The sequence below is a fragment of the Saccoglossus kowalevskii genome, chromosome 6, assembly GCF_978046115.1.
Source record: "Saccoglossus kowalevskii chromosome 6, keSacKowa6.1, whole genome shotgun sequence".
In the NCBI taxonomy this organism is placed as follows: domain Eukaryota; kingdom Metazoa; phylum Hemichordata; class Enteropneusta; family Harrimaniidae; genus Saccoglossus; species Saccoglossus kowalevskii.
In genome coordinates, this window is record NC_140646.1 from 14,806,400 (window position 1) to 14,811,777 (window position 5,378).

At 36.0% G+C, this 5,378-nt stretch overlaps 1 long non-coding RNA gene across 1 annotated transcript; it reads right to left on the reverse strand.

Annotated features, from left to right (window-relative positions):
* Positions 1–234: 234 nt before the first annotated feature.
* LOC146741810 (uncharacterized) lies at positions 235–1,001 on the reverse strand. Its single transcript, XR_014929782.1, has 2 exons — positions 906–1,001; positions 235–680 (listed from the first exon to the last, which is right to left on the reverse strand). It is a non-coding gene; the product is annotated as an uncharacterized LOC146741810 (long non-coding RNA).
* Positions 1,002–5,378: the final 4,377 nt, after the last annotated feature.

Genomic DNA, 5,378 nt, shown 5'->3' on the forward strand with positions numbered 1-5,378 from the left:
GAATACATTTGCATACATAAAATAGATGTGAATACGAGGTCGTGTCGAGGTCATCGTGAATACATTTGCATAAATTACCATCATTTTTTTTAATTATTTTTTAATTATTTTTAATTATTTTTAATTATTTTTAATTATTTTTTAATTGGACAGGCGTGGACGAAAGATTTTTCAGAATGTTTCGTAGAGGGCGCTCACACACACACACACACACACGTTAATAAATACACGTCATTTTGAAAACTAATGGAGTTTATTGCACAAAAGAAGTAAACAAGAATGAAATATTGACATGGAGTATATATTTATGACATGGTTGAGTATTTTTTTAACGTCACAAAAAAACATACGATGTGAGTAAGGAAAATAGTTGCGTAGTGTATAAATGTTTAGCGTGATTAAATATTTCTTTGTTAACACCTCGAAAAATACGTAGATACATGTAAATGTGCGGCGTGGTTAAATTTATTTTTAATGCCACAAAAAATACGAGTACATAAACGATTCGATTAAAACACAGAAACGAGAAAAGCCAATAATAGTAAACATTGATCAATAAAAAATAATTCATTCTATATATACATATGTTGTTTATTTTTACATTTCTTACTTCCTTTCAATGAGTCAAGCAGTCTGTACACTTTTTTTTTTATTCCATCACTATAATCAGAATCGCTCATCTGTCGTACAAGAAAGAGAGAGAAAGAGAGGATAATATTAAAAACCGATAGTTATATAAAGAAAGTATAAGTTATGTGTTGAAAATTTAATAGTATGAATTATCCCGTAAAACTGCGGTCATCAATCCGCTAAAATGCAAAGTATGCAAAATCGGTTGATCGACGTACAGTTTGTTTTTCAAAAAATGGCGGACTACGCTACTATGAGTTAAAATGTATAATTACCTGATCGTTTCACAGAATAACTTTTGACATACATAATCATCACACGGAATGAGTTTACGGTGTAACGTAGCGATTTTCGTTTCCCCCCCCCCCCCCCCGACGAAGAAAATATGTCCTCGCTTCTTGCCAAAGATTCAAAGGCGGTAGACCAAGTTTGACCTTCCGTGAAAAGTTCATCTCATGGACACTACGAGTCATACAGGACGTATTGGCAACACATGGCTTGAAAGTATTTGATGATTGTAGATCCACGTACGAGAAATCTTATAAATTCCATGACATGACTACCGTACGAGTCATAATAGTCTTCGTGGTAAGGGTATTTCAGACAGAAAGTGGCCCAACGCGTTCCACTCGCGAATATCAACGGTGTTTGATATAAGCGATGTGTATCATTCCGAAGCACACTTGTGAATGCCAGTCTGAACTCAATCACAAGATTAAATGTAAGGCGTGTCTAGTCCTAAGTGTTCCCAACGTGAAATAGACCTCCCACGTAGATGATAAACAACAGATGTTGGTATATTTATGTTATCTAAAACATGAACACTCACAAACAGCCTGAGGGATATCGAGTTTCAAGTTGAAAGCGTGAATTTCGACCTGCGTGTATGGGATACTGATAACATGACTCGACATTCTGTTGACCCCGACACTATCAGTCAATTCACTGACTTAAACCACAGTCACTCTACTAGGACGGTTAGGAAGCGCCGCGTCATTCTATTGTACCCACCCTTGTCTCCATAAACATTGAAACAAGAGAGGTGTTAACGAGTTAAGAAGTCATTAGCATTAAACAGGCGACGGAAAACACGCGATAAATCATGAGACAGTGCGAGAGTTGCGTCATTTTCCCCCACAAAGCATTGCAATACATGGCACTTTGACCTTTCAACGAAGAGCAGTCTCAAATGCGGAAATGAACATGCTTTGTATATACACGTTTTTCGCGAGAAAATCTTGCTGTCTTGTATGGCATTCTGAAATTATAAATAGTTAATAGAATACTATATTAGTGAATTTCCCCCAAAAGTCGCCCCTGTCTCGACTGAATCAAAACATGTTGAACGGGATTTGTATCAGTCGTCAAATAAAGCGAATGGAGGGATATGAAAGCACGACAATCAAAAATCTCTTTTGTCCAATTACCTCCTATGAAAACTATGCAATAAAGCAACACGGCGACCACCTCCATAGACGAAAACATGCAAAACTTCGCCATAAAGTGACTCTAAAAACACACAAAAAATACGAGAATGGACAAAGGAATATTGTAAAGGTTTGCAGACATCAATGTTTTTAGCGATAAAATTGTTTCTAAACTGAGTGAGGGGTTTATTTTACGGACCGAAAGACTGTTAGAGATCAAGACAAAGAGACTGTCAACAAAACACCGTTTTTCTCGAGTAAAGCATCTTCAAGATTGCAAAAGAATGCTCATCTGAAAAATACAATATCACTCCTAGTCACAGTTCAGTTGAGATTGTAGTTTGATGTAAAAATAAAGCACAATTTAAAAAAGTTCACGGTCTTCTCGAGGGTCTTCTCGAGCAACATCGAACGCAATAAATAATGGTGAAAAATAGTGCATTCCAATGACAAATACGTCATAGTTTTGAGACCAGCATAGGTTCTCAGAAGCTGCTCGTTCACACCTTTAACCAATAGAGCTTCCTAACCGTCCTAGTAGAGTGACTCCTAGTAGAGTGACTGTGCTTAAATTATTTTTATCAATTAGCCTTTGCTAAAATACTACCGTCATTTTCCACGTCATTAAAAAAACATGGCCCGCAGCGGAGGGATTTGAAATAAAACACGTTCAATCTCGTAATGACGCGTTCTCCGTGTCAATGTTACGATTATACTCGAAATTGACTATTTGGGGGATAAAAACTGGGTCAACTTGATTCAGTCAACATGAATCTGACCCAGGCAGTATGATGATTCCAGTCCGTCACCAATTCACTTGTCTGAAAAGGCACACCCCAAGGGTGTATGACGCCTTGTCTCAATTCAGACCGAATCAAAGACTGTGCACGCCGTCGATCTATATCTGTGATCGATGTAGACGAGAAACATTCCACCACTCTGATCGTTTTTATATCATCGGTAATTCAGTGTACCGCTCGAATGTAATGCATCAATCAATAGTTTAGTTTTGAAGGTTTATTTTACAATAACTGGAAAACCGACCGAAATCGCGAAATTTTAGGATTCAATCTTTACTCAGTCAAACATCAAAACTAAGTATTCAGTTCATTCTCTCTTCACTAATAAAATGGCAGTACTCAGCAAACTATCATTCATCGTTTTTTTAAACATCATTTCGAGTATCCACGATTTCGAAATACTAGAAGAGGCAAGAACGAACGTTACATTTGAATGGTCAAATGACAAGGGGCTGACCCTGCTCGAACGTGCAACAGAATGTATTAAATACATTGACCCATTTGAAAAACAGAGTCAACCTCAAAACATTGAGAGCCATAGCCGATGCTTCAAACAACGAGTTTCTCTTCAAATGGTTCAAAACCAAATTAAATGAAGCACTATGATTCGTCACAAATTACGCTGACATCCTTAGCAGCCTGGCAAAAGAAATCACTCAACTAACCACACCACCAGATTCAAATTTCCACGATCAACGACAAAAAAGAAACATTATAGGCGATCTCCTGTTCGAGGTAACGGCCTTGGCTTGGCTACAAAGAGACAATTGTAGTTACTAGCTCGAGAAATTGACCCATATTTCTAAGACAAAATTAACCAAATTTTGAAATTATACATATTTTAATACCAAACTTGTCATTTTTACCAACAAACTACTGAATCACAGTACGTATAATAACGTATACCATTGACAAATTCAGACTCCGCTTATAAATTATACTCGATTATGTCTTTACCACTAATTTAAAATAAACAGTTATATTGGAAAGAAGGAGTGGAATTTTTATTATTATCATTGTAGATTCAATAAGCAAACTGGAAGCGGGTCAAGAAATCGTAAATGTTTCATATTATAGAGATGGTGCGTAGTTTGTTCTTTGACGGTAAACACGTACGCATTTTCAATGGCGAACATCGACCAGTAATAATGGCATACACTTTGTATGCTAATTCATGTTTAATAAAATGCGCTAAGTTTTGATTATTCCCAAGATGTACAGAGAGCACTCGCATATCCATTAGACAGATTCCACTATACAATTATAATATCCTGACCGCATTGTTTAAACTCTCGTAAATCGACTGTTTGACGTGACTGGGGCACCGGTGGACGAGAAATGCGTGCGTGCACATTACATTTCGTTAACACTTTCATTCATAATAGTATCACTTGCAATATGGCGTAATATCAATCGACGATCCTCAAAATACTGTATGTATGTATGCACGTTGTAGTTCGAATGATTAGATATTTCTTTTATTTTGCCATTTTTGTCGATTCTTTCATTATGAACAGTGTTGACTTGCTCTCGAAATAAATACTTTACACCGATGTTACCGTTTGTAATGTTTATAGTGTATACGTGAAAGATATTCGCCTTTGAAATAATAATTGAAGACACAACTATATAGTCTTCAAATCAGCTGGGTGTTATTATTGAAGTAACGCACGACGCGTGATATTGTTTTAATGGGGTCTGATCGCGTTTCATAACTCCTGTATTGAATAATGCCATGAATCAAATTGTCCTAACAACATGGTAAACACGGGTCAGCAATAAGTAGCTATTTTATCGGTGAGGAAAGATCTGCTTCTTGATTGCGATTATGATTATGTCTAATATAATTTATAATAATCTATTACTCTACGTACACAACTTGAAGCGGGCTTTTCAATTCAACTCACTGCGGCCGTACACAACATGGCTAGTTCCCCCTTCGAAAGAGTGCGTGCGTGTGCTGCGTTAGCAACACTATCTGTGACCACTGAGCTTTTTAAATATTTACAAAGCACGATGTGATAACTGAGGTGGTAAACTGACCATGATGTCAATATCCAACCATCTAATTTGCACAATAATAATTAAAATTGAAACCGTATTCATGCGTGGGATCTTGGTTGGAAATACAACGAAGTAACAAAAAACCAGCAAAGTGTAACAATAATAAAATCACAAACATGTGAATGTAAAGCAAAAAAAAAATATTTGGTGGTTGGTTTAGGCATTTGGCATTTTAGGATTTTTTTTTTCTTATCGTGCCCTGAATCAGATGTGGACGAATGTTCCTAGCTCAATGATTGTTTTGTCATTTTAACTTTTTTAGTATACCTGTTAGGTGTTCATCATCTGTCCTAAAGTTGATTTTATTGTATTTAATATTTTAATCATGATTTTTTTTTTTCTTATTGTATAGATTACAAATGAGAAGATATTGTTTTTCGTTCACTGTTTTGTCATTTTAACTTTTTTAGTATATCTGTTAGGTGTTCATCATCTGTCCTAAAGTTGATTTTATTGT